Source organism: Muntiacus reevesi, chromosome 19 (genome assembly GCF_963930625.1).
Source record: "Muntiacus reevesi chromosome 19, mMunRee1.1, whole genome shotgun sequence".
Classification (NCBI taxonomy): Eukaryota; Metazoa; Chordata; class Mammalia; order Artiodactyla; family Cervidae; genus Muntiacus; species Muntiacus reevesi.
Window position 1 is genome coordinate 5,602,473 of NC_089267.1, and position 11,177 is coordinate 5,613,649.

At 42.6% G+C, this 11,177-nt stretch overlaps 1 pseudogene; it reads left to right on the top strand.

Annotated features, from left to right (window-relative positions):
- The first annotated feature begins 2,429 nt into the window (after positions 1-2,429).
- LOC136150947 (heterogeneous nuclear ribonucleoprotein U-like protein 1 pseudogene) lies at positions 2,430-5,104 on the top strand (annotated as a pseudogene).
- The last annotated feature ends 6,073 nt before the right edge of the window (positions 5,105-11,177 follow it).

Here is an 11,177-nt window from a genome sequence, read left to right on the forward strand (position 1 = left end):
GGGGGAATCCAAAGATATGCATAATTATGTACATAAAATGTGTTTAAGAATACATGACTTTATAATGGCAATTTATTTCATTATGCTGGAATTATTTTAAATATTGTTTATATATCAAAAATCAATAGGAAATTCTCAGAAATATATTCCTTTTAAATTTATGAATCCATTTTTTATGAATTCCAAGAAACCATTTGTGAATTATGATTATAATTTTAGTAAAATTCAATATTAGTAAAAGTGATTTACATTTTTATATGACATCATCAAATTCAGGAAAACTGCATCTTTTTCCATATAATTCAAGGATCCTTAGTTACTTTAATATTTTTTTTCTTTTTATGCAGAGGCTTTCTACATATTCTGCATAAGTTTTCTCATTTTATATTATTTCCACGACTATAATGGGATCTTAAAAACTATTTTTATTCGTTGGTACTATCACACAGTAAAACATTTATATTTTGTAATGTGTGATTTCCCTGTGTTACAAAATTTGCTACTATGACACAAAACTGAGTTCAAATGCACGGTGATTACCTGACATCTGAAGTTTGTCCATTCATGTGGGGGCCACCTTCTGTAAGTTTTATTAAAAGTAACTGAATCATCATTGTTTCTCTAAACATCAGCATACTTCCAGAACATAGCTAAATATTGGCCAAAATAATAGGCATGCATTTAGCTTTTCTTGTTTTAATCATTGTGCTTTTATTCATTTTTATTTGATCAGTTACTAGATGGATTTTGGGTAGGCTGATTAGTTTGATTATATTTAGTCGTCATTTGTTTCTTACCCAGTTAAAATTGAAATTGAAATTAGATATGATACCAGAATTTTTGTATGACTTGTTAGCATCCTAACAATCATACCATTTTATAAACATTAATTTATTTAAAAAACATATATTGATATTTTTCCTAAATTGAACTATCCCAATAAATATTAGTTCAATAAATCATAATGCATACTCTAAGAATATGTGCTAGAATTTAAATTTAATTGGATCATGATTTCATAAAATGATTACACCTAAGGAAATCTTGATCAGTATATCATATTTTGGTGTTTCCCATAAGCAAAAGCATTTGCCTTTGATTTTTGACCCCAACTAAAAGGAACTGTCTTGTCCACCTCAATGGAGAATAAAGGAATATTTTAAATATTAGATGTAATTTTTGTGTTAGGTATAACAATGTCTTAAGGTAAAAACATTAAGCTAATCCACAAGCTAAAAGGGATAATGTACATACATGTATAAACATAGTATATGTGCATTCATAATATAAGTGTGTATTTAAGTAAGTGAAAGTCACTCAGTCATGTCCAACTCTATGAGAATCCATACAGTCCATGGCATTTCTAGGTCAGAATACTGGAGTGGGTGGCCCTTCCCTTCTCCAGTGGATCTTCCCAATGCCACAGAAGAGATCAAATCTAGTTCCCTCCATTGCAGAAAGATTTTTTACCAGCTGAGCCACAAGGGAAGCCCATCTGTGTGTGTGTGTGTGTGTGTGTGTGTGTGTGTGTGTGTGTGTGTGTGTGTATACATGTTCAGTCACTCAGTCTTGTCTGGCTCTTTGTGACTTCATGGACTGTAGCTCACCAGGCTCCACTGTTCATGGGATTTCCTAGGCAAAAATACTGGAGTGGGTTGCCATTTTCTCCTCCAAGGAATCTTCCTGACCCAGAGGTTGAACCCAAGTTTCTTCTGCATTGGAGGGAGAATCTTTTCCAACTGAGCTACAGGGGAAGATTGCCTGCAATGCAGGAGACCCAGTTTCAATCCCTGGATCAGGAAGATCCCCTGGAGAAGGAAAGGGCCACCCACTCCAGTATTCTTGCCTGGAGAATCTCATGGACAGAGGAGCCTGGCAGGCTACAGTCCATGGGGTCGCCAGGGCCAGGCAGGACTTAGTGACTATGTGCAGAGTACATCATGTAAAATGCTGGGCTGGATGAAGCACAAGCTGGAATCAAGATTGCCAGCAAAATATCAATAACCTCAGATATGCAGATGACACCATCCTTATGGCAGAAAGCTAAGAGGAACTAAAGAGCCTCTTGATGAGAGTGAAAGAGGACACAGAAAAAGCTGGTTTAATACTGAACATTCAGAAAACTAAGATCATGGCATCTGGTCCCATCATTCATGCCAAATAGATGGGGAAACAATGGAAACAGTGAGAGACTATTGGACTCCAAAATCAATGCGCATGGTGACTGAAGCCTTGAAATTAAAAGATGCTTGCTCCTTGGAAGAAAAGCTATGAAAAAGCATATTAAAAAGCAGAGACGCTGACGCCATTGGAGTGAGCTACCCACCCCACCCCCCCCACCCCCACCTGCCCCTGCTTACCCTTCCTTCACCTGCTGGAAAGAAACGTTCAAGGGGAGCAGAGCCCTGGGAGCCCAGGTCACGGATGTGCGGCGTCTGAAGATGAACGAACTTAACAAGGAGCTGTAGCACCGCGGCCCAGACACTCGCTGCATCAAGGCCGAGCTTGCTGAGCGGCTGCAGGCAGCACTGAGGGCCGAGGGCCCCGACGACGGGCGGGAGCTCAAGGCCGTTGACGAACTGGGACGACCCGGCAAAGCACCAAGATGTCATGGACAATATTACCATGCAGAACCACTTCTACGAGATGCAGGCCATAAAGTCAGAGAACGAGTCTGGCAATGAGAGGAGACTGCTGGAAATTGTCTATCGCCCAGAAGTAAAGACAGAGATGAAGCAAGAAGCACCCACCGGCAGCATCATCTCAACACAACCTAGACAGACAACTCCAGCGTCGCAAGAGGCCTTATGAGGAAAACTGGGGACAGGGGTACTTTGAGCACTGAGAGGATAGGAGGGGGCGATCTCCTCAGCTTCCGGCTGAAGACGGTGAAGATGACTTTCATCCATTGAGACGACACCCTGGTGGCCATTGACGCCTATAACTGCAACCTCCACTTCAAGGTGGTCCGAGGCCAGAGTAGCGTTATTCGTCCCCAGTTGAAGGTTTTGCATACATGTGGTCAGGAGCCCATAGCAGCTATGGGGTCAAAGGAGCCGTGTGTGCTTTGAGATGAAGATGCATAAAGAAGGTTCTGTGATGCTCCTCCCGTCTGTGGAGCCTGACCCACACGTGTTCCACGTTGGTTGGTCTCTGGACTCCGGCAACACCCAAGTAGGCAGAGCACCTTTCTCCTGTGGCTATGGAGGCACTCAGAAGAAGTTCACCAATAGCCTCTTTGAGAACTCTGGAGACGAGTTTGCAGAGAAGGATGTAACCGGCTGCTTTGTGGACTTTGAATGTGGAGACGACGTGGAATTTTCCTTCACCAAAACTGGGAAGTGGATGGGCACTGCCTTCCGAGTCCAGAAGGAAGCCTTAGGGGGTCAGGCCCTCTACCCTCACGCCCTGGTGAAGAACCGTGCAGTGGCGTTCAACTTCGGGCAGCGGGCCAAGCCCTACTGTTCCGTCCTGCCAGGCTTCACCTTCATCCCGCACCTTTCTCCAAGTGAGCACAACGCGGGCGCCGTCGGACCAAAGAGCAAGGTGGAGTGTGAGATTCTGATGCTGGCAGGCCTGTAGGCCGCCGGTGAAACCACACGGGCCATCAAATGCGCAGCCTGCAGCCCCTTCGAGAAGCTCAACCTCCCGGATGGCAGCGCCATCGTGGATGAGACGCAGGTTATGGGCCCAGGCCTCAGCGGAACCACACGGGCCACTGCGCCGTCCTGATGCCCCCGACCACCGCCCAGCGCCCGACGGCCTGGTCCAGATCACTGCCCGCAAGAAGCTCAGCTATAGCCTAGATCAGACGAATGCTTATGGGTCAGCCCGGAGATGAAAAATGAGACCATGTGAAGGCTTCCAGCGGAAAGCTATTGGAATTTGTCCTACTGAGCAAAACCTGAAAGACCGATCATAAAGCAGAGCGAAGGAGAAGGGACGGATGTCCGGGATCACACGGTCTTAGGAACAAAAGCCGGCTTCTCCTTGCCTGATGCCGGGGACCTCCTGGAGGAGGTGCTCTTCACTGAGCCGCGGAGAGAGGCCGCAGACAGGCTGGCGAGGCAGCTGAGTGAGGAAGGCCGTGGGGCGGGGCCGCCGCCGAGGGGAGCGCTGACCACCGAGGCGGGGCGGCTCCCGGGGCCGCGGTGGTGGCGGCGGTTCCCAGCGCTGTGACAACCGAGGTCCCGGGAGGGGGCAACCGAGGAGGCTTCCAGAGCTGAGGATTGAGGAGGCAGCGGTGCAGGAGGCAACTACCCAGGAGATTTCAACCGTAGTGGAGGTGGTGGCTACCACCAGAGCCGCCGGGGTAATAACCGGGGGCAACAGCAACTCCAGCAACTGAGGCAGCTACAGCCGGGCTTCCCAGAAACAGCCTCCCCCACAGCAGCCTCAGCCGCCACCCACCTACTGCCCTGCTCCGAACCCTCCAGCTGCAACACCCCCTGCTCCAGCGCCAATACCAGCACGCCTCTGGTCAGCAGCTACAGCCCTCCACGGCCGAGTCACAGCCAACCACCTTCCTACAACCAGGGAGGGTCCAGCCAGAGCTACACAGCCCCACACCTCACCTCCGCCACCACCTGCCTACAACTGTGCGAGCTGCAGGGCTGCAAGCCAGCCCCTTGCACCCGCTACCACCCCCCGCGGATCAGACCTACCCTCGGCGTGGCTGCAACCAGGGTCAAGAGTACAGCCAGCAGTGGAACCAGGACTATCAGAACCAGGGCCGGTGGCCACCGTACCGGGGAACTGTGACTATGGAGCTACTCCTGGAACACACGAGGGGCAAGGCACACAGCGGCCGGCGAGTCCTGACGGCCCCTGCCAGCTTCCTCTACCAGTGCCCGCCCGGACGCTCCTCGTCCACTCCCGCCGGGTGCCGAGGTGCTGGGGGCAAGGGTACCCCAGGGCTGCCTCTGCTCTGTGGGTCTTCCCCCACACAGGGCTGTGCATTTCCTCTGGATTCAAACAGGCAGTGGTGACCTTTTATTTTCTGTTTGTCCCCCTCCCCTTCTCCTCTTCCTCCTCCCCCCTTCCTCCTTCTGGACTAAAGATCTGTGGCCCCCTCCTTGGTCCTACAGTGAGGCTACAGGACTGAGAGTGGGGGGTGGGAGTGCTTCCGGTCTTCTTCTCCCAGCCCTGCAAGGGCACTTCAGCTTCCCAGACTCCGACTCTCATGCAATTGGTTGCAAATTCTTCCAGGAGCTGTTTTACTGTCTACTTTTCAGGATTAAAAAAAAAAAAAAAAAAAGATCAAAAACTTTAAAAAAACACACAGGCAAATTTTAGAAAGCAAAATGTAGAGGGAGGAAGAAGTGACAATTTTTTAAATTATGCTTTTTTAAAAAAAATTTTAGAATTTGCCCATTTTTCTGTGGGTCAGCTGTTGATATTTCATTAGGGTAACCATTTCTTTGTTAAGTTCAGGTGACAGAGGAAGAGCCACACACTCAAAACACACACAAAAGAAAACCACAGTATCATCTTTAACCTAACATTCTATACAATGCCTCAGATTCTCCTAACCTTGCACACAAGCTTCTGTATTGAGTTAAATTGTACCTGCCTTTTGCATTTGGAGAGAGTGTGGCTATTCAACTTGAAACCTTTAAAAACAAAGGAGACACATTACTTTGCCAACAAAGGTCCATCCAGTCAAAGCTATGGTGAAATTAAAAGATGCTTGCTCCCTGCACGAAGAACTATGATCAACCTAGACAGCATATTAAAAAACAGAGACATTACTTTACCAACAAAAGCCCATCTATTCAAAGCTGTGGTTTTCCCAGTAGTCAGGTGTGGATGTGAGAGTTGGACTATAAAGACAGCTGAGCACCAAAGAATTGATGCTTTTGATCTGTGGTGTTGGAGAAGACTCTTTAGAGTCCCTTGCACTGCAAGGAGGTCCAATCAGTCCATCCTAAAGGAAACCAGTCCTTAATATTCATTGGAAAGACTGATGCTTAAGCTGAAACTCCAATGCTTTGGCCACCTGATGCCAAGAGCTGACTCATTTGAGAAGTCCCTGATGTTGGGAAAGGCTGAAGGAGGGAGGAGAAGGGGATGGCAGAGGATGAGATGGTTGGATGGCATCACTGGCTTGAAGGACATGAATTTGATCAGGTTCTGGGAGTTGGTGATGGACAGGTAAGTCCGGTGTTCTGCAGTCCATGGGGTTGCAAAGAGTCAGTCACTACTGAGTGACTGAACTGACTGGTATATACACACATATATGTATATGTATATATACACCATCTCCCAGAATGATGCTTATTACTATATGTGACCATATGTATATGTGTATATACTCCATATGAGTGTGTGTGTATATATATATATACACACACATATATACACACATGCTTGCATTATGGGCTTATTTGTATTCCCTTTACTAAATTCTCACATTGAAATAATAACTCTCAGTATCAGAATGTAACTCTATGTGAAGGTAGAGTCCTTAATATGGTAGTTAAGTTAGAATGAATTTCTTAGTGCATGCATACTCATTTTCATCAGTCGTGTTCACCTGTTTGAGACCCTATGGACTGTAACTCACCAGGCTCCTCAGTCCATGAGATTCTTTAGGCAAGAATACTGGAGTGGCTTTGCATGCCTTCTTCCAGGGCATCTTTCCAACCCAGGGGTTAAACTTGCATCTCTTACATGTCTTATGTCTCAGGCATTGGCAGGTGGTTTTCTTTGTTTGCTTGTTTGTTTGTTTTGTTTTGTTTTTTAACACAGGCACCACCTGGGAAGCCCCAGAGTTTGTTAGAGTGGGTCTCAATCCAATATGAATGATCCTCTTATAAGACAAGGAGATTAGGACCCGGAAACCCTTATACAGGAAGGACCTTGAGGGAAACAAAAGACAATATATAAACCTAGAAATGAGACATCAGGAGGAAGCATCCCTGATAATAACTTTAACTCTGTTTTGAGTCTCCAGTATCATGAGAAAATAATTTGTTCAAACCACCCAGTCAGTGGTATATTTTTGCAGCAGCCCTAGCAAACTAGTGTGTGTGTGTGTGTATATATATATATATATATATATATATATATATGTATATATATATATATAAAACATTATTTCTGATTCATTCAGCCTCTACAATGCCATACAATTTTTTTTTTAATTCAGAATTAACTTTTTAAGAAAAGCTTTAGGTTCATAGCAAATTAAGAGGAAGGCATGGAGATTTCCCATATACTCTCTGCCCTCAACATGCATGTGTATTCCTCTGTCAGGAGGGACAGGTTCCTGTCCTGCCTGGTTCCTCTGTCCGTGGGACAAAAGACAAAATACTTCAGTGGTTTGCAAAGCCCTCCTCCAGGGGATCTTCCCAATACAGCAATTGAACCTGCCTATCGGGCACTGCAGGCAGTTTCTTTACCACTGAGACATTAGGGAAGCCCCTCAACATGCATAGTTTCCCTAATTATCAACATTTCCTTCAGAATGGTACATTTGTTACCATTGATAAACTAGGTTGGAACATCAGAGTCACCCAATGTTTACATTAATGTTCATTTTCTACATTCTATGGGTTTGGACAAATGTGAAATAAGATGTTTATTACTGTGTATCATTCAGAGCATATTCATCATTTAAAAAATCTTCTGTGTTCTGCCTATTTATCATTCTCTTCAACCCCAACTCCTGACAACCACTGGTCTTTTCACTGACTCCATAGTTCACCTTTTAGAGATTGTTTTATATTTTTCTGTTTGACTTCTTTCACTTAGTAAATGGATTTAACTTTTCACACCCTGATGGCTCATTTGCTTTTAGCTCTGAATGCTATTCCGTCATCTGGATGTAAGAATGTTTGTTTACCCATTCATCTGCTTTTCCTGTGTGTACTGCATGCTTAGTCACTCAGTTGTGTCCAGCTCTTTGTGACTCCATGGACTATAGCTCGCCAGGCTTCTCTGTCCATGGGGTTTCTTCAGGAAAGGATACTGGAGTGGTTTGCCATGCCCTGCTCCAGGGCATCTTCCCAACCCAGGGATTGAAGCCAGGTCTCCCACATTGCAGGTGGATTCTTTGCCATCTGAGTCACCAGGCAAGCCCTATTATAAATATCCATGTGCAGGTTTGTGTGTAAACACATGTCTCCAACTCCTTTGAGTAAAATAGGGAAAAGCATGATAGCTGGATTATATGTTAGTAGTACGTTCAGTTTTGTAAGAAATAATCAAACTATCTCCCACAGTGGCCATACCATTTTGTATTCCCACCAGCAATGAATTAGAGTTTCTACTGTTGAGAGTTTCTGAAAGAGAGTTCATCCTTGCCAGCATTTGGTGTTGTTAATGTTCTAGATATTGGCCATTCTGATGTGTGTAGTGATGTCTTTTTATTGCTTTAATTTGCATTTCATGATGACACATGACACAGTGCATTTTTATTACCTTATTTGCCATCTGTATTTATTGCTTTGGTAAAGTATCTGTTAAGGCCTTTGGCCTATTTTTTAATCATGTTGCCTTTCTTTTTGTTGTTTAGCTTTAAGAGTTCTTTTTATATTTTAGATAACAGACTTTTAGCAGACTTATCTTTTGCAAATATTTTCTCCCATTCTGTGGCTTATCTTCTTAATTCTCTTGACATTGTTTTTCCCAGAGCAGAATTTTTTATTTTGATGAAGTTTAGCTTATCAGTGTTTTTCTCATGTATCATTCCTTTCATGTTACATGAAAAAATGTCACCACAAAACGAAGGGTCATCTGAGTTTTCTCCTGTTATATTCCAGTTTTATAGTTTTGTTTTTTACTCCTAGGTCTATGACCTAGTTTCAGCAAATATTTTAGAAAGGTATATATATATATATATATATATATATATACATATATATATATAATTTTACATGTGGATATCTAGTTGTTACAGCACCACCTTTTGAAAAAGCTCCATTTATTGTGTTTACTTCTTCATCAAAACTCAGCTGACTATATTTATGTAGATCTTTCTCTGTAGTGATCTATTTGCCTATTCTTTCATCAGTACCACAGTGTCTCAATTACTATAACTTTATAGGAAGTCTTGAGATTGGGTAATGTCAGGCCTACAACTTTGTTTTTCTCCTTTAATACTGTGTTGGCTATTATGTCTTTCTCTGTAAATATTAGAATCAGTTTGCTGATACCACTATAATATCTTTTAATGAGATATGCAGGCAAACCTCATTTTATTGTGTTTCACTTTACTATACTCCACATATATTGTGCTAGTTATAAATTGATTTGTGGCAACCATGAAACAAGCAACTAGTAGGGGCCTTTTTGCAGCAGCATTTGCTCACTTCATGTTTCTGCAACACTATTTGTTAATTCTTAAAATATTTGATATTTTTCATTATTCTTATATTTATTATAGTGGTCTGTGATTAATGAACTTGACCTTGACCTTGTTATTGTAATTGCTTGCGGTGTGGTGATGTCAAGAACTATGCCCATATAAGATGATGGAAATTAATAGGTAATTATTGTGTGTGTCCTGACTGATATACCAACTGACCTTTCCCCCTCTGCCTCACTCTCCTTGGGCCCCTTTATTCCCTGAAACATAACAGTACTAACATTAGGCCAATTAATAACCCTAGAATATCCTGTAACTGTCAAGTGAAAGAAGAGTTACACATCTCTCATTTTAAATCAAACTATATAAATGGTTAAGCTTAGCAAAGAAGGCATGTCCAAAACTGAGAAAAGCCAAAAGTGAGGCCTCTTTCACCAGTTGGCCAAGTTGTTAGTGCAAAGGAACCGTTCTTAGAGAAAATTAAAAGTGCTACTCCAGGGAGCATACAAACAATAAGAGTAAAGGAACTTTATTACAAATAGAAATTTTTAGTGTTCTGTTGCATGTATGCATGCTCAGTCATGCCCTATTCTTTACAATTGCACTGGCTATACCCCTCCTTCCTGGCCCCTCTGTCCATGAGATGTTTCTAGCAAGAATACTTCAGTGGGTTTTCATTTTCTCCTCCAGAAGATTTTCACAACCTAGTGATTGAACTCATATCTCCTGCATTGCAGGCCAGTTCTTTACTGTTGAGTCACCAGGGAAATCCTTAGTTGTCTGGATGAAACATCAAATCAAACACTACATTCCCTTAAGTGAATCCAGAGCAGAGTCCTAATGCTTTCCAATTCTTTGAAGTCTGAGAGAGGTGAAGAAGCTACAAAAGAAAGGCTTGAAGCCAGCAGAGCTTGGTTTATGATGTATAAGGAAAGAAGTCTTCTATATAACATAAAAGTACAAATTGAACCAGTAAGTGCCAACAGAGAAGCTTCAGCAAGTTATCCAGAAGATCGAGCCAAAATAATTAATGAAGATGGCTACACTGAATAACAGAATTTCACACAGAAGAAACAGCCTTCTATTAGAAAATGATGCCACCTAGAGCTTTCATAATTAGCAAGGAGAAGTCAATGCCTGGCTGTAGAGCTTCAAAAAATAAGCTGACTCTATCATAAGGGACTAATGCAGCTGAGAACTTTAAGTTGAAGCCAATTATTTTTCACCAGTCCAAAACTCCTACGGTCTTTAAGGATTATGCTAATTCTATTCTGACTGTGCTCTATATATGGAAAAACAAAGTCTAGACGACAGCACAGCACACCTATTTACAATACAGTTTACTGAGTATTTTAAGCCTGCTCTTGATAATACTTTTCAGGGGAAAAAAACAAACAAACAAAAAAAAAAGATACCTTCTAAAATACTTCTATTCATAGACAATACACCTGGTCACCTGAGAATTCTGATGGAGATGTACAATGAAATTAATTTTAGTTTCATGCAGTCTAACACAACAACCATTCTTCAGCCCATGGATCAAGTAGTAAGTTTGATTTCCAAGTCTTATGATTTAATAAATATATTTTTGTAAGGATATAGCTACTGTAAACATGATTTCTTCCATGGATATGGGCAAGGTCAATTGGAAAACTTCTGGAAAGGACTCATCATTCTAAGTCTATTAAAAACATTCATAATTCATGGGTTGAAGTCACATTATCAACATCTGCAGGAATCTGGAAAAACTTGATTCCAATTCTCATGATGACTTTAAGGAATTCATGTTTCGGTGGAAGGAGTAACTTCAGATATGGTGCAAATAGGAGGAGAATCAGAATTAGTAGTGGAGCATTAAGATACAACT